The following is an 18,859-nucleotide window of genomic DNA, read 5'->3' as shown; positions in this document are numbered from 1 at the left end:
AAGGCCTTCCACATCGAGGGCTTGTTTCGTTTTACCTTCGAGAACCGTAACCTTTCACGAATCTGAAAGGCCGTCAGCCCCGGTATCTGATAGCTGTGAGTATATGTCTGCAGCCTGTAAGAGGTAAAAGCTTTTTATAAAGCGGTGTGGTTAAAGGTTAAACATGTCTCTTACCTTCACAGCGGTGCAAAAAGCTAAACCAGCCGAAAAACATAAGAAACGATTATTCTGTGGAGGTAAGTAAGATCTTTCAAACTTTAATGTTTTTAAAAGGGCTTTGTTTGCCCGTTGAGGGCTAATATTTAAGCCATGGGTGACCGTTTCCTGTAGGGCGGGGGCTTCTGGGAAAGATCTTTAGAAGTCCGGACAGGTCTAGGCTTGTTTCTGGGGAACGTGTTTAGAAATGACCGATTGCCGTACCGTCTGGTTAGGAAGTAAAGCCGTCTGAAAGGGTTTAGTAAGTTGTTTGGCTTATCTCCCGCTATTATACTTCTGTTTTAAAGTGGTTGTAGGAAAAGGCTTGAAGGTGTTCATTGTATTTAATATTTAAACAGATCGTGAAAACGTTTGTGAAACAGGAAGTCCCGGGATCAGGAAGCGTTTACACTTGGAAGGTTCGTTTAAAAATGAAATGTTGTTGTGTGTGTGTGTGTTTTATTAACAATATTACAGTTTTTAAAGAAACATTTAAGAAACAGTTTATTTACAGCGGCTTCTCTGTTTTACATTTATTATCAAGTCCTAATAAATATATTGTCTGTAAATAATAAGGTGTTGTAGTGAATGTCTAAGGCTATTTTCAAAGGTCTAAAAAAGCTAAAGGTTTTGAATGTCCTGGACATGTTGTTTTAAGTTTGATTTCTGTCGCCGTTTAAAGATGTAAATGTAATGTATATTTTTATTCTTCCCAAGACTCTTGGGATAGTCATTCTGTGGATGAGCTATTGAGAACAATTACCCCGTCTAAGTGGGATCAAACATCTTCCCCGGTGAGATCACCAAGAGGATCCCCCACGGTGGTCATGGAGACCCCCCAACATCTACTCAGGCCACAGCCTTCTGGGGGTAATTCAACACCCCAGATTCAGCCCGCCGCATTGTCGGGCGGAACAAATAGAGGCATCCAACAACCTCATGGGTCGCCGTCAGTCAGGGCTGACACACCACCCAACGACGGCCTGGTTTCAACATCGTTCCCCCAGACCCATTTCTTGGCTACAGAAACGCGGAACAGTACCCCGCGCTTGGCCAGGGTGTCACCGCAAGGGCCTTCTTGGTCTCCGTCCATGAGTATACGCTCGCTCCCTGCCTCCTTCGACCGAGATTTACCGGAGCGACCATCCTTTGAAGCTGAGCCAGGCCACCAGCCCCCGGAGCTACTTCCTGAAGGTCAGCATGAGTTGCTACATACTTTGTTACAAAATCAAAGACTTGTGTTAGTGGGGCAAAACCTGGTGATAGAGAGCCAAAACACCCTTATTAATACCCTTACTAACGAATTGTACAGTATTTAATGTTATAATAGACACAAAACGCCTTACTATTGTGGGTTGTTGGAAAAATAAAAAATAAATTAAAAAATGTCCTGACTTGGTAAAAGAACTCACAAACTAAAGGATTATGAACAAGCTAGGGCCCCAAAAAGACCTTCCCGAGAGAACATCCCCGGCCCTGTTGTGAACTCCTCTGATGTCCCAATGAACCTGGAACTATTACAAATGATAAATGATGTAAATAACCCCCAATTACCACCGATAGAATGTGAATTAACACACTTACCGGTGAACCCCGACCTGTTACAGATGGTCAATGATCTAAATAACCACCTCCCACCGGTAGCGCTTATAGAGGCTCACCCCCTAGTTCACCCCGATTTGTTTGAAATGGTGGAGGCTTTGGAGGAGCTACCCCGACCAAATTCTGCCCCTATTATAAATGATTTGAGACAATTAGAACACAGGATGGCGGCAGAAGCAGCCATCACTATAGAGGAGGGTCTTGACATTAACCGGTTGGATATCTTTGAAGGACTTTTACAGGCTTTAAATGAGCCTCCTCAAAAAGGGGGTTTTGTAGATGTCAGCAGTGGGGGTGTTCGGAATGTGGAGGGTTCTGAGACTGATAAGGCTGTGGAGGACATGCTCTGTGAGAATGTAGGGGGTGAAGGCTTTGTTCAAAATGATGATGTGTCCAAGAGTACCAGTGATCCCGTGATTATAGATAGACCGGCCTATAACAATTTTGAAATGATTCAGCGTTTTAATTTTGCAGAACTTTTAAATTGTGACAATTATGCAGAAATATTTGTCAACATACACGAGGCCTTGCAAAAAATGCTTGAACAGGTTGCTGAAAGGGTCAGACCTCGAGATGTTGTACAGTTAGAACTCAGAGGGGATGATTTGTTTAGCAACCTATCTGTAATGCTGAGTGGAGATAATTTAGATGTCTGGCTAAAATCGAAGCGTTATTGCAAAGTAACGCAGCCATCTTAGCTGATGAAAGTCTGTCTCTGGTAATGAATGTGGTTCGTAACCCTGAGGGTGGGGCGCTTAGAAGACTGTCGAAATGCTTGAAGAACGTCATAATTAGGACCAAGCTCAGGCAATTAGTGGTGAGTTCCAGTGGGGACAATAAGCTCTGTTTTGCTTACAGTTTAATAAAACTACTCACCCCCGACATGCCTGAACCCCAAGCTCTGCAAGAGGCTTTAATGCTTCATCAGAGGGCCGGCTTAAACTCTCAACAGATGGTTGCCTTTTCAGACATCACCAAGTTTGAGGAGTTGTTGTCTTTAAAAATTGTTGTGTGGTACCGTTGTGAGGTAAAGGAAGTATTTGTGAAATTTCAGACACATCCTGAAACCTATACACAGACACTGTTTCTCTTCCTAAGTGATAGTCATTACTTTGGAATAAAGAGTTTGACGGCTTTTTTGGGTTGTTCGTATGTTTGTCATTGGTGTTATAAGGCCTTCAATGATAAGCTTAAGCACCGCTGTGACGGTTACTGTAACGTCTGTTTCAATCCGCAATGTCTTAAGGGTTTGGCCCCTACCATCCGATGTAAAGATTGCTTAAGGATTTGTCTCTCAGCGTTCTGTTTTTCCGAGCATAAGGTACAGAGGGCCGCTGCTGAGGGGGTTTAAAAACGGAGTTATTGTGATCAAACTAAATATTGCCCGCAGTGTTGCCTCCAGTACCGTTTTCATGAGGTTAAACCACACAAATATCTGGAGCCGAGATGCAGGATCTGTAATGCTGATTTAACCCCGGGGTCCGAACACCAGTGCTTTATTCAGCCGGTTAAAAAGGAGCCGCCGCACAACCGGTATGTCTTTTTTGATTTTGAATGCCGGCAAGAAAACGGGGTCCACGTTGCTAATTATATACACTGCATTGACATGTTGGATCGTGAGTGGTCAGCTAGCGGTGAGAGTTGTGTCAGGGATTTCTTTACGCGGTATCGCGGTCCAAAATACCTCAATTACACATTTGTTGCCCACAATGCTAAGGGTTATGATTCTTACATTTTGATGAAGTATCTGGTGGAAAATGGGGTGACCCCAAAAATAATAGCTCAGGGTAGCAAGATCATGTGTTTCACCGACGAAGCTTTCAACTAACGTTACATAGACTCGTTAAATTTCCTCCCCATGAAATTGAGCGCTTTGCCTAAGGCTCTGGGTTTTGAGGCTCAGAAGAAAGGTTGGTTCTGCCATTTTTTTAATACTAAGGACACTCAAAATTATCGAGGGTCCTACCCGCCCGCCTCTTATTATGGGGTTGATACTATGATGTCTCATGAGAGGGAGGAATTCTTTAAATGGTACAATACGGTTAAGGGAGGTGTTTTTGATTTCCGAGAAGAGATGGCCGCTTATTGTAAAAATGATGTGGTGATCCTTAAAGAAGCCTGTGTGCGTTTCCGCGCCGAGGTTATCAACACATCGGGTCTCGACCCTTTGCAAAGTGTGACCATAGCGTCTCTCTGCATGAAAATGTATCGGTCCAATTTCTTGCAGAAAAACACTATAGCGGTCACCACTTCTGACAACTATCGTGCTAGACAAAAGAACTTTTCGACTGTCTCCATACAGTGGCTGGAATACCTGAGTGCCCGGGATAACATCTTCATCAGACATGCTTTAAATCAAGGGGAAGTCAAAATGGGGCCTTACTACTTAGACGATTTTAGCGACGTGTCCGGGCGGCGTACCGCTTATGAGTTTGCAGGTTGTATTTACCATGGCTGTCCTCAGTGCTTCGACCCAAACACCTTTAACCCCGTAACACAAAAACTCTGCGGTGATATGTACTATGATTTCCAGGAACGAATTGAAACTTTAAAAAACACCTATGGTTTGAACGTGCTGGTGATTTGGAAACACGAGTGGACGACCCTGAAGCAACAGGATGCGGGGGTACAACGGTTTATGGAAACCTTGGACTTTCCTGAACGTCTAGAGCCCCGGGATGTGTTATTTGGGGGTCGTACCAACGCCCTCTGTTTACATTATGAGGTAAAGGAGGGTGAGAGAGTAGATTACTATGATTTCACCAGTCTGTACCCTTATGTCAACAAGACCAAAATGTACCCGGTGGGGCGTCCAACCATTGTTTATCGTGACTTTCTCGAAATCGGACATTACTTTGGTTTGATCAAAGTCACCATGTACCCTCCTCGCGAGCTGTTCTTACCCGTGTTGCCTTACAGGTGTTCGGGAAAATTGATGTTCCCTCTGTGTAGAACGTGTGTGGAAACTGAAAATCAAACTACCTCTTGTCTGCACAGTGATGAAGAGAGAGCGCTGACGGGTGTCTAGTGTAACATTGAGCTTGACAAGGCGGTGGAGAAAGGTTACAGAGTCGGTAAGGTGCATGAGGTTTGGCATTTTTCTGAAAAATCTGATACTCTTTTTGCTGATTACATTATGACCCATCTGAAAGGGAAACAGGAGGCATCGGGCTATCCCTCATGGTGTGTTGACTCCGCGGCCAAAGAGCGATACGTTCAGCAATATTTTGAAAAGGAAGGGATCCGTCTAGAGCCGGGGAACATAACTGTAAACCCCGCCAAGAGACAAATGTCCAAACTGATTTTAAACAGTCTGTGGGGTAAGTTTGGGGAAAGAAATTACCGTCTAAACACAACCTTGATTAAAACCCCTGAACAGTTTATAGAATTTATGTTTTCCAAACAACATGCAGTATCACACTTTCAATTCTTAAATGACCACGTGGCACAGGTCCAGTGGAGGGCCCCTAAAGATTTCCCCACCAAACAGGGGAACGTTAATGTTTTCATAGCGGTTTTTACCACGGCTTACGCCCGGCTTGAACTGTACAACTTAATGGATCAGTTGCAGGAACGCACGCTCTATCATGATACTGACTCTGTAATCTTTGTCACCAGGCCAGGGGATTGGGTCCCTCCCCTCGGGGACTACCTTGGGGAGTTAACGAGCGAACTAGATCCTCAGGACCACATAGTGGAGTTTGTTTCAGGGGGTCCTAAGACTTACGCATACAGAACGGCTGCGGGTAAGACCTGTATGAAAGTTAAGGGTTTCACTCTGAACCATTGTAACAACAAGCTCATTAACATCAAGTCTCTGACGACCCTGGTAGAAAGTTTTGTAACCAAGAAAGACGCGCCTCCTCGTGAGATTATTACAGCCGGAAATCAGATCTATCGCAATAAAAAGGGGTACACGTTGGAAAATAGATCACTAAACAAACGATTCAGGGTGGTGTACAATAAAAGAGTGTTGAAGACTGATTATACCACTCTGCCTTATGGATATTAGCGGTGGTTTTGATAACAGATTTCAACACCCTTTCTCCTGTATTATAGCCGGTCCCTCCAATTCGGGGAAGAGCTATCTTATAAAGAACATCATAGAAGATGTGGACGCAACCGTGTCCCAAGCTCTTGACAACATAGTGTGGTGTTACTCTTGCTGGCAACCTCTCTACGATGATTTGGCTTCGAAAAAAAATAATCTGAAATTTGTGCAAGGTCTCCCCGCCTCGTTGTGTGACGATGACTTGTTCCCGCCCGGTCAAACTAATCTAGTGATCCTTGATGACCTGATGGAGCAGGCCGGTGACAACAGTGAAGTGGAAAAAGCTTTCACAAAGTGCACTCATCATAGGAATTTAAGTATTATTTATTTAGTTCAAAATCTATTTTTTCAAGGTAAAAAAAGCCGCACTATTAATTTAAATGCCAATTATATAATTCTTTTTAAAAACCCCAGAGATAAACTACAGGTCACCGTCTTGGCTCGTCAAATGTACCCTAACCAGACCAAGTTCTTTTTGGAGGCATTTGAGGATGCCACCAAAAAACCCTACGGGTACTTGATTGCGGACTTAAAAGCACAAACCCCAGAAGACTTTCGCCTCAGAACAGGTTTGTGCCCGCCCGATTGGCCGGCAGTGTATGTGCTAAAGAAAAGGAAATAAATAAGAATGTCTGTTCGGATTAAAAGAAATCTGCCGCTTTTGCAAATGTTATTTGAGGGGAGCCCGCGCCATAGGAAAGCTGTGCTGGCAGGGGCCCCCTCGGATTTGATCGAGACCCTGTGTGAAATAGCTTTTAACATCTTACGTGGTAATATACCCCTAACCCCTTCTCAACATTCTAAACTCAAAAAACAAAAAGCGGTTATCAAGATCATCGCTAATAAGAAGTATTCTATTAAAAGAAAAAGAAAGAAGATAAATCAAACCGGGGGTTTTATAGGACCGCTGTTGAGCATAGCCGTGCCTTTCCTAACCAGTCTTCTAGCTTCCAGAGTGGGTTAATAATGGAATATGCTCAGAAAATGTTTTTGATCCCTCAGGAGCAGCTTGAGAAACTGAGAAAAAATGTTGTCGGGCCAGAGCCCATTAGACAAACGGCCGAAAACAACCTGGACTCTGAAATGAAAGCTATACAGGCCAGGGCCGATTTAAATCAGTATTCCAAAGCCCAGTTGTATACCAACACGTTACAGCGCTACCTCCGTCTGGTTAGACAGGGTGAAAAAGATCATAACATTTTAACTTTAACCATGGCCTATCAAGAAAATGGTTCTGGGGCTGATGCGGGGGGTACGGTTGATAAAGATGTTGCGGTGACCGAACCTGTTGAGAGTTCAGAGGGAGATGTTGTAACGGATGTTTTGAGAAACATGCCGGCCAGAAGCAAAAGACATGCACAATATATCCTGCACAAAATGGTTCAGAAACCGCGGGTAACTGCTTGGAATGAACAGGGTGAATTTGTTTTTAAAGGACAACTGATCAAAGGTTCACACATGTTTGATTTGTTGAAGAGTTTCACTAGCACTAATAAGGTACCCGATAGTCGCCGACCTGTAGGCTGGAATGCTTTCCTACAGGCGATGGCCTGTCTGAACATGCCCCAATCAACAGTTCCTAACCAGGAAACGCTACAAAAAATCCGCCCCTTGTAAAGAGGTGGAGCCTGATCTGACTCCGATATCTCATTACTCTGACCGTGCTGAGCGACCATCCTCAGGATCTATCCATCGTTGGGAAGCTTATTAATATCATGTTTTTATTTGTCTCCCATGTAAATAATGACCCGACAAACAATTTTTTTTTTTTTTTTTTTTTTCAAATGTTGTACATTTATTTATACCATAACCCCTGCTTTGTATAAGAATTGTGTTGAATAAAAACAAAACTAATGATTCAAAGGCTGTTTTCATTATTTTTTCAACTTAACACGCATGACATCTTTTAAAATCCTCACAAGAACACCCCATCTGTATACATGGCTGGCTAGGGTCGTAAGTCATTGTGTTATAAGGGGGGGTCCACAGTGTACTGACAAACTCTGCCACTTTTTTATCATTTTGGCCTAAATCCTCACTGTACAAGGCCATAATATCGGGGTATGACCTTCCTTTAGATCTATGATATAAGAAAAACACACAGTGTTGACCACAAGTGAAGGTCTGAAGACTTTGTACTTGACGACCGCTGTAAATGGTTTCTTGACAGTTGTTGAGCAGAAAGTTATTTATCTTCCGAGGGAAAGGTCTGAAATCCGGGGGGTTTGCATAGGAATCAAAAAATTCACCACGGTGGTCCTCCCTTAGATAAATAGCCAGCCAATGTTCTCCGGGCATATTTTTAGGGTGTGTGTTGATTATGTACATTGCAGGTAAATTCTTGATCTTAAATTTAGGCAGCTGATCGCAGGCGTAGACTCCTTGAAACAGTTTCCGTGAGCCGGCCAGGGCATTCATGATGTGGTTGAGCTCTCTGGTGTTCATTTTAATAATAATCATACAGAACGTTTCTCCTCTGATTCTCCTCAATAATGTTGTCAAACACAGCATTCACGACCATATTTACAGTGCGTGGTAGAGGCTGCTTGAAACGCATCACCAAACGCATATTGCACGTCTTCATCAGTGAAAAATGTTGTCCACACTCTTCGTCAGGGGTCAGGTTGAAACCGTACAGGGTGTAACCGCTGCAGTATTCCCGGCGATCGATCAGCAGAGTTTGATCCTTGAGATGGCGACCCGTAGCCAGTACTAGACTGTAATATTCACGAACCGCATTGCCGTTTTCAAAGTCAGGTTGAAAAGGTCTGGATGGAACCTGCACACCATCGATGTACAACGCTATAAATTCCGCGTTATAATGTTTAAAGATAAAGGGGTTCTTGTTGTAAACCCCGGTAAATGCATCATTATCCACGAGACCTATAATAACCTGTTTTGGGAGCTGTCCTAGAAACAGATTTTCCTGGTTCATCACCCGTGTCCCTGCGGGGATACTGTGGACTTTCATATAGACTCTTTCGATCGGGTACTTGGCGTTTGCCGTCATTAACGCCTGCGCGTGTCCTAGTTTAACCGCCGGGGAGACGGACACTTTTTTCACAAACAGCGAGGCCGATAATATGGTCAGTTTATATTTTTCAGTATCAGGGGTCATCAGACAAAAAGCACTTTTACTACGGATCATTTTAATTTTAATGTCTACCCCGTTGAGCATGAGTTTTTCTAGGAAAAATATGTCTGCATGGATATGCCCCATTAGCTCAAAGGTCCTCCCTTCTGTTGAAAAGGCCGTTCTTTTTTGCAAACCCTTATTGAGTCCCTCTGGATCCTTGTCGTCCATAGCTTCCGGGATGTCTTTGAAGAAAAGGCCGGGGTTGAACTGTTTGCTTAGGGTCTCCTCACTATAATTAAGGATACACTCCATCATGGCTCTATAGGGGTAAGTATTGCTGCTTTGACTAATGAGCCGATCTCCCAGGGTCACATCCACCTGTGAAAACATGGTGGCCACCGGGTAATTGATGACCCCAGCGTTGGTCGTCTTCTCGATTGCATCGCCATCCTCATCAGTCACTTTACAGTTCATTAAAATAAATGTGTTATTCAAATCAATATAATCCTCGCCATTGCCAGCCATAAAAAACTCCAGAGGGGCCGTGTCTGAAATTGCAGAAAGAGAGGGAATCTCTACATATATGATCTTATCTATACTCGTTTGAGTGTATGGAACTGTAAACAGATCCAGTTCTGATTTGACGCATTCTTCCGATAGACTGTGGACAAAAGACATGTTTAAAAGATGTATCCTGAGGCTCTATTTTTCTTTCTTTTAGACTTTCTTTTTGCAGGTTTTTTCTTGTGCTGCTTCCTTCTCCGAGTGTTTCCACGATATGTTGGAGAATGAGAGATTCTTCGTTTTTTGTTAGCCACGGATCTTCGTCTCCCCCTGGTGGACACATGCTGTTTCTTCTTTTACCCCCCCTCCTCGCCATTACCATGAGACCCGAACCCTCCTGATGCTCATGGCTAGCTGCCCGGTTCATAACATTGGTGAACACGTCACTAACAATATTTTTAGCCGCTGATTTCAAGTGGGGTCTGGCTATAGCAAAGCCTCTCCTAAGCAGGGGTACGGCCATTCTAAAGAGACCACGAAAGAGTCCTCCTAGACCGGCGCCATACATTGTGGGGGCTCCTACAATACCGGGCAAGCCGTTCCCGGCTTGCATCTTGTAATAATCCACATAGGCGCTAGGATCTACATAACCCCTCGAGGTAGCCATTTTAATAATGTACACACTGTTTCAGGGGTCGAAAATGTAGTTTGACAATAACTTTACCGAAGCGGAAGGGTACGTTGATATTCTGATCCGATTTTACTTCGATCGTGATGTTGTCAAAGTGGGTCTTTGAGACTGGTACGTAGTGTGGCTTGTCATAAGTAATTGTGACCATGTCATTGCTTTTACCTTTAATAAGTACATTTCTCAAAAGGGGGACATAACTATCCCCGACCCTCTGGTGGGTTATGATATCCGTATACACATAAAGAGTGTAAAAGCCGCCCCACCACTTCTGAGAACCTGCTCTCTGTGTCAGAATAGAACCCTAATATACGCCCCAGTTGGCCGCTGGTTTGAATGCTAATACCTGGTTTTGACACCTTGTACACTCTGTTTTTAATAGGGTTGTAATATAGCTTGATGTTGGGGGTGCCTTCTGAGAACTGTTTATGCATCTCATCTAATATTTTATCCACATTGTCATAATAACCTCCTCGTATCGTGAATATCCATTGATTTTAACATCATCAAAAATGGCGAAGGTGGCATCCTTATCTTGTAAAACAGCCCAAGTGTAAGGATACTGTATTTCCGCCAACCCCACTTCCCACGACCCCCTTAGATCTATAGATTTTCCAAATTGTACCGTGTAACTGGATATTTCATTTTTAGGGTATATATCGAGAGAGGCGTTACTGGGTAGAGTCACGTAGAAGCCTCCTGATTCCATCTTGAGTACCGAAAGTAATGCCCCCAACACACCCACGGGCATGTTGTTATAAGGATTGAATATCGCAAACCTGTTGTTCCGGGACCCAACTATTGAACTTTTCAGGCCATCCAAGCCATTTCACCAACACGTATTTTTTCCGGTTCTGGGTTTTTTCAGCTAATATCTTTTCAACTCTGTATACACTGTCTTTACCCACAATCATTTTTTGTAACTCGGCTTCGTAAAACGTTCCTTCTATATCCTCCCCGTCATAGTCTTTTAACCGGTACACGGGGGGGTCTCTAGCCAACTGTTCGGTAACTGTAAAATATTCGTCAGAAAATGTTTGTTCATAACCTTTGGCAAAAGTACTCCTTAGCTTTGAAACGCGAACCACATCACCGATGTTGAACTTATAAGTAGTTTTTCCCTTCTTAATAAATGGTCCGTATAATTCTTTATAGACCTTAAAAGAATTACTTTGATCAACATCTATAGGCTTCATTTTAATACTGGTGTGATACCCTTGGTTGTAAGCATCGATAAAATCCTGAACTTTATCAAAATACTTGAACGTGTTGACCGCTGTAAAATATCTCCAGATTTTGGTCTTCATGGTGCGGTTAAACCTCTCCACTACCGATGCCTTAAGCTCATTACCGGTGGTGAAATGATGTATTTTGTGTCTCTTCAGTAGATTCTGAAATTCTCTGTTGAGAAACTCTTTTCCTTTATTAGTCTGCAGTTTTTTAGGACATCGACCCTGGGACAATATATCCTTGTCACCGCCCGACCTGTTTTATTATGTAGAATGCGAGCCCAGGCATATTTTGATAACACATCGATACACATCAACATCAATTTGTGACCATTGTTATGTTTTGATAAATTTGACATATCGACTAGATCCATTTGTCATTGTGAGTCTATGTCAGTTGCATATACGCGGTTTCTTTTAAAGTTAATCCTGAGAGGTTTATGTAAGGTATAGGCGTCTTGTTCCCGTAACCATTCTGAAACAACCACATCATTAACCTTCACTCCGGCCTCAGCGAGTCCTCTTTGAAAACCCTTCTTACCCGCCAAACCCCCAATCTTGGCTGGGTTGTAGTATAGTTCCTGCATTTGGGGAGCTTGCCGAGTCATTCTGTCAAATAACCACACAGACCCACACTATGCGCAAAGTTTTTATACAAGGTTTTTTATTCAACTTCAGGAGAGCAGATACCCCTTTTTAGACATTTGAGAAAAGTATAACATACACAACAATTTTTTCTACGGTCCAGACAAAAAGAAATCAGATGATTGGTTACTTGATCTATATCAACAAATATACCTGTTTCTTTATCTTGTAGGCACACACCTCAGTTACATATGTAAATAAAACAACAATATGACCTATTTTAAAAGTAAACAGAGGTGTATTAAACATGCTCAGCAAAAGGTCATACAGATGTTGATGAAATGGCCTAATATCATTCTTGGCCCCCTTGAGCGCTTCATCCCAGTGTTCGTACCCCCCGGTCTTTGTTACAGCAGCCATTCACTTTTCCAGGTTTGAAAGTTGATCCTCATCGATGGTTAAATCTGTAGAGAAAAGGCTCGCGTTGGCTACTTTTCTGTCAAGCACATGGTGTAATAGCGCTCTCAGGTTAGCTGCAGAGTGTTGATGACAGAACCAGTTGCAGAAGCAGTCCAGAACATTCCCCATGTTCAAAGTCCCTTAGTTCAGGTCAGAGTCTGAATCAGTGGCGTAGATGTCGAATTCCTCGTCGCTGCCCCCAGCTTTAACTTCTTTACCGAAGAAATAAGCTTTTAGCTTGCCAGCGGTTTTTCTACTCGGCTCATCCAGGTCATTGAGCAGCTGCCCAAGTTTCTCTATTATAAACGGCTCCTTTTTCAGCTCCAGCAAAATCTCATCTATGATTTTCTGGACTTGTCCCACAGTTACATGTATGTGGGAGTAAGACAGCGCCTTGATTAATGCCGGTTTCAGCCACGGTTTGTTCAGTCTTCTGTAAAACACGTTGAAATACAACAGGAAATAGTAACGGTCTGGTTCAAACAAACAACTGTGTCTCAACTGACTGGCGTGATTCACTTCACACCCCCGACAGACTTCTTTCAGAGCTCGGTCGATGAGAGCACTCAGAATATACACCAGGGTGCTTTTAACCACTCTGCTTACTTGGTCACATACCCCGGGCATAAATCCTGCATCTTCATCACGCCATTGGGACAGTCCGATGCTCATTGGGTCGCCTGGTGGTTTGTGGGGTGTTTCTACATCCATTGGACTGACCCCCTCCTGAGACGCACAGACGGTAGACAGTTCGGCAAAATCGAGGCCCTCCATGAGCTCCAGAGGCTGGGGATCCCCGAGACTCATTTGGACATCCATCGCACCGCATGTTGTTTCGTCCTGAGGGACCGGGGTCTGAGGTCTTGGAGAGTAACCGCAGTCAAAGGGTTCCAGAGTGTATACAAAATCTGGGGAATAGAACCAGGGGTGATCCCGGGTTTGAAGAGGCCTGTAGAGCCTGTCGACGTCCGCAGCTTTCGGGTAAGACATTCTCTTTAATTTTAAACCATGAATGAATTGTTGCGCCTTTTATCCTATCTCTTCACTACGTCACGACACACCGCCCTCTTAGAAGAGAGTAGCCCCTGAGCCGTCAGACCCCCCTCCAAAACCCCACACGTCGTCTGTTTTATCATCGTCGTCGTCATTCAAGGGGGATATATAATCCATAATCCAGCATATTCTCCTTCTAACCAAATCCAGTTGCGAACATTTGGTCAAGATGTCAAAACCATCATTTATACAGTTTATGACCTCTTTCAAGAACGGCCAGTCCACGGCGTCAAACATAATTTCAGTAACCTGTTTTTCTGGATCCTCCACACCCCCTTCAATAGGGTTTGTAATCAGGGTACTGCTAAACAAAACCTTACGATCTGTAGTTTGAGTTAGACTCTTCACCACTCTACCGTAGTTCTGCAAGCTTTCCCATTCACACCTTTCAAAACCCTGAGTCGGAGACTCCATTTCGCATTCTCTTGGACCCTCTTGCAAGCCTTCTAGAGTCTTATCCACAAGCCCCAGATCTCTCCAGGCCATCACCTTCAACCAGTCCTCATAAGAGTATTCAATTACCGTCTCAAAAGGTTCCAACGTACCCTCCTTCTCTCCCAAAGCAAAAAGCTCCACTCCAACATAGCTGGGATCCCTTTTAAAGCGCAGGGCGACCTGCCTTTGAAAGAGTTTCCAAAGTGTCCTGATGTGCCCTTTAGCAATGCCAAACAGGTCTGTGAAAATGGCATCCTTTCGCGGCACTTCAGACGCCATCTCACAGTCTAGCCGACCTGAAATGCCTGAGCCCGTTTTACCAGCCGGCTTTGATAGGAGTTATTCGAAACACCAGGACGGGTTGGTTTCCGTAGTGTAGTGGCTATCACGTTTGCCTCACACGCGAAAGGTCCCCGGTTTGAAACCGGGCGGAAACAGCCTGCTGTGGGCCGGCCCTTTTCGTCCTGCTTGCCCTCGTGGTTCCCCGGAGGCGGTAGGTGGCTTTTCTTCATTGGAGTGCCCGAAATTGGTGCACTCAGAGCGTCCGTCAATCGACAGGTTGAAATTGTAAATGCTGGTGTAGGCACTTTTAATTAAAATCTGATGATGAAGTTATTGTTGTTGTTGTTGTTGTTCTTGTTGTCGTCGTGGTCGCCGTCATTATTATTGTTAAAGTAAAGCTACCGTAAGGTGTAGAAGGCACAATAGCTCTGTGATTGTCTGATGGTGGCACAAGACAAGCAGCAGCTGTTTGAACAAGCCATTGAGCATCACCTTGTTGGGGTAAGTGTAAGTCTTGTCATAGCTCAGGGCGTTCTTCCTTTGAAAGAGTTTTCAAAGTGTCCTGATGTGCCCTTGAGCAATGCAAAATAGGTCAGTGAAAATAGAAACCTTTATCTCACAGGCTGGCCCACGGGAAACGCCTGTGTGCGTTTTACCAGCCGGCTTCGATAGGAGTTATTCGAAACACCAGGACGGGTCGGTTTCTGTAGTGTAGTGGCTATCACGTTCGCCTCACACGCGAAAGGTCCCCGGTTCGAAACCGGGCGGAAACAACCCGTGGTGCACGCGTGCCAGTGCCGTGTTACCCGTCCCCCATCTCTCTGCCCCAAGGGTGGCTGTCGTTTTCTCTTCCTCGGAGTGGCAAGAAATCCTGACCTTGAGAACAAACGATGTAAGAAGGGTAGCTTTGCGAGGCGCTGGAACTGACACTTTTAAAATCGATACATGTTGTTGCTGTTACAATACGACCGTAGCAGGATCGGCGACATTGCTGTTACTCTTATGTAGTTGAAGGCGCAAAATAGCTCTGATAGTCTGGTGGTGACGGAAGACCACCAGCCGTTTGAACAAGCCATTCAGCATCACCTTGTTGGGCTAAGTGCAGGCACTGTCTGATCGCAGGGCGTCCTGCCTTTGAAAGAGTTTCCGAAGTATCCCGAAATCGGTGCACTCAGAGCGTCCGTCCGTCGACAGGATGAAATTGTAAACGCTGGTGTAGCCACTTTTAATTAAAATCTGATGATGATGATGATGATGATGTTGTTGTTCTTGTTGATGTTGTTGTTCTTGTTGTTGTTCTTGTTGTCGTCGTGGTCGCCGTCATTATTATTGTTAAAGTAAAGCAGTAGTTAGATTTGTTGCTACCGTAAGGTGTAGAAGGCACAATAGCTCTGATAGTCTGGTGGTGAAGGAAGACCACCAGCCGTTTGAACAAGCCATTCAGCATCACCTTGTTGGGTTAAGTGCAGGCACTGTCAGAGCGCAGGGCGTCCTGCCTTTGATAGAGTTTCCAAAGTGTCCTGATGTGCCCTTGAGCAATGCAAAATAGGTCAGTGAAAATAGAAACCTTTATCTCACAGGCTGGCCCACGGGAAACGCCTGTGCGCGTTTTACCAGCCTGCTTCGATGGGAGCCATTCGAAACGCCAGGACGGGTCGGTTTTACCAGCAGTCTCCAACGGTAACCGTTCTAAGCAAGAGGTGACGGTGTCAGTTTCCGAAGTGTAGCGGTTATCACGTTCTCCTAACGCACGAAAGGTCCCCGGTTTGAAACCGGGCGGAAAGAGCCTGCTGTGGGCCCGCCCTTTTCGTCCTGCTTGCCCTCGTGGTTCCCCGGAGGCGGTAGGTGGCTTTTCTTCATTGGAGTTCCCGAAATTGGTGGACTCAGAGCGTCCGTCCGTCGACAGGTTGAAATTGTAAACGCTGGTGTAGCCACTTTTAATTAAAATCTGATGATGATGTTATTGTTCTTGTTGTTGTTGTTGTTGTTCTTGTTTTTCTTTTTGTCGTCGAGGTCGCCGTCATTATTATTGTTAAAGTAAAGCTACCGTAAGGTGTAGAAGGCACAATAGCTCTGTGATTGTCTGATGGTGGCACAAGATGAGCAGCAGCTGTTTGAACAAGCCAGTGAGCATGACCTTGTTGGGGTAAGTGTAAGTCTTGTCATAGCTCAGGGCGTTCTTCCTTTGTAAGAGTTTCCAAAGTGTCCTGATGTGTCCTTGAGCAATGCAAAATAGGTCAGTGAAAATAGAAACCTTTATCTCACAGGCTGGCCCACGGGAAACGCCTGTGCGCGTTTTACCAGCCGGCTTCGATGGGAGCCATTCGAAACACCAGGACAGGTCGGTTTCCGTAGTGTAGTGGCTATCACGTTCGCCTCACACGCGAAAGGTCCCTGGTTCGAAACCGGGCGGAAACAACCCGCGGTGCACGCGTGCTAGTGCTTTGTTATCTGTCCCTGTAACGCGGCCGGCCATCGTTTTCTCTTCCTCGGAGTGTCAAGAAATCCTGACCTTGAGAACAAACGATCACAGAAGGGTAGCTTTGCGAGGCGCTGGAACTGACAGTTTTAAAATCGATACATGTTGTTGCTGTTACAATACGACCGTAGCAGGATCGGCGACATTGCTGTTACTCTTATGAGTAGATAGTAGGGTTTTATGGGCGCGGCCTATTTTGTTATGACGTATGCCCTAAGCTTATTAATATTCCTACGTCATAATTGGGGGGCGTGATTTTAGGTAGAGTTATTTCCTTAATTATTCCTACGTCATATCCGTCAGAAAGTGTACACCCATAAAACCCTGAACAACAAGGCCGCCCATAACCTGTTGTTCTTGTTGTTCTTGTTGGTCAACTGTAGAGTGTGAATGGGTCGGCTCTTCCTGTAGTGTTTGGGGGTCTTTTTTAAATATACATGTAATGGTTTAGTAAATCTAAACCGTTATAAGATCAACAAGTTCTGCTGTCTGTAATGGTCCCAGGTCTTAACAATGCCAGTTTTGAATAGTGCGTTTATCATATTCACACTGTCTCTGTCTGTCTCTCTCTCTCTCTCGCCCAATCATTTTATAAGATCAACAAGTTCTGTTGTCTGTTATGATCCCAGGTCCTAACAATGCCTGTTTTGCATAGGGTACTTATGTTATCCACACTGTATCTGGCTCTGTCTCTCCCCTCAAATTTAATTAAAAATAAAATTAAAAAAGAGGGTGTGTGTGTGGGTGTTTGTGTGTATAGGTTAATTGTTTAAAAAAAAAAAAAAAAAAAGCTGTGGTTATATTTTATCTCTCACATAATGTGTTCAGTCGTTTTACTTAAATACATTCTAGGGTCTTAAAGCTCATAAGAGTTAGACTTAAGATAAGGATATGCTTTTAAGGTATTTTAGCAGTCTCAATCCCTGATGATAAGGAATCGTTTAAAAAATAAAAACAACTGATCACTCAATGCTAAATAGATCACAACACTCAAGGCTAAATCACTCACACCATGGGTGGCGGGGGTGGGCTCAGACAACAGTACGTATGGCATGTGGTATCAAAACATTAAGAATACTTTTAACCTATATAATTTATAAGCTTTGTAAAATAAACCCAAATATCTCTTTTGCGGGGATAAACGCTGTTCTGAGTAGTTTGTGACTTGTTTAATACCAAACAAAGCATCGCTATTAAAAAAAAAAAAAAAATCACTGTAAAAGCGCTAGTTATTTTTGATCTTTATAGTTATTTTCTTGGCTCAGGTTGTTTTTTAGCGCTTATAAAGGCCTGAAATATTCTTAGTGGTTTGTTGACTATAGGTCTTGATGCTTAAAAATGTTTTTTTGAGAGACCTAAAGGTTCTAATAAAAGTTTAGAGTAGAGAGGAAGAGATCGTCTCCATCTTGGTTTCTATTTGAAATTTGATGCAGTGTCATTTTATTGGTTGGTTTTGATATGTTAATTGGTAACAGGGCGGCACAAAGGCCAGACCAGAACAATGCCTTACAAGCAGATCCGGCATGTGGCCATCAGTATAAGTATGAAGGTCTGGTCTTCAGCTCGACAGACTCATACTGACCTTTCGATTTAAGACTAAAGATCAACAATGTCCGGAAACAACATCAGCGACTTCGATTTAACGAGTTTTTAGGCAAGTCTTCAGATTATTTTCATTGACTCAGAGCGTGTTGTGTGCATGTATTGTAAATAAGGCTATAACATCTGTTTTAAGTTCTGTAAAATTATTTTTCAGCCAGTCAACAGGAGTTAATTCCCAACGCTGAGGAGATCATCTGGAACAACGACGGTAAGATTTTTGTGTTTGCGCTCATGGGTTCTTATGTATGGGTGTGTGTGGTTTTGAAGCGGCTCATTAGAGTTATGAAAACATTTTAATATATATTAATGCCGGTCTCTTTAATTACACAGAAACTATCGAAAGGCCTGTGATTAATGTCTCCGAGGATCGACCAAGAGAAGTGGTTGTCCCTAGACAGGCTGTCTGCCGACCGGGTAAGAACTAAACCCCTGTTTGTTTGTATAACGTTTCTGTAAGATGTTTGAGTCCAGTTTTGTTAATTTAAAAAAATTATCCTGTCTAACAGTATTAAGAAACGTGGTTCGAGACAACGAAAGGCCTTCCACATCGAGGGCTTGTTTCGTTTTACCTTCGAGAACCGTAACCTTTCACGAATCTGAAAGGCCGTCAGCCCCGGTA

General features: G+C 43.8%; 3 non-coding genes across 3 annotated transcripts; all 3 read left to right on the top strand.

The window, feature by feature from the left end:
• The first annotated feature begins 14,241 nt into the window (after positions 1–14,241).
• On the top strand, positions 14,242–14,314 carry trnav-cac (transfer RNA valine (anticodon CAC)). Its single transcript has one exon. It is a non-coding gene; the product is annotated as a tRNA-Val (tRNA).
• Positions 14,315–14,859: 545 nt separating this feature from the next.
• trnav-cac (transfer RNA valine (anticodon CAC)) lies at positions 14,860–14,932 on the top strand. Its single transcript has one exon. It is a non-coding gene; the product is annotated as a tRNA-Val (tRNA).
• Positions 14,933–16,504: 1,572 nt separating this feature from the next.
• Positions 16,505–16,577, top strand: trnav-cac (transfer RNA valine (anticodon CAC)). Its single transcript has one exon. It is a non-coding gene; the product is annotated as a tRNA-Val (tRNA).
• The last annotated feature ends 2,282 nt before the right edge of the window (positions 16,578–18,859 follow it).

The sequence above is a fragment of the Amia ocellicauda genome, assembly GCF_036373705.1.
Source record: "Amia ocellicauda isolate fAmiCal2 chromosome 11 unlocalized genomic scaffold, fAmiCal2.hap1 SUPER_11_unloc_2, whole genome shotgun sequence".
In the NCBI taxonomy this organism is placed as follows: Eukaryota; Metazoa; Chordata; class Actinopteri; order Amiiformes; family Amiidae; genus Amia; species Amia ocellicauda.
The sequence above is the reverse complement of the archived record's forward strand: the minus strand, read 5'-3'. Positions and strand labels throughout refer to the sequence as shown.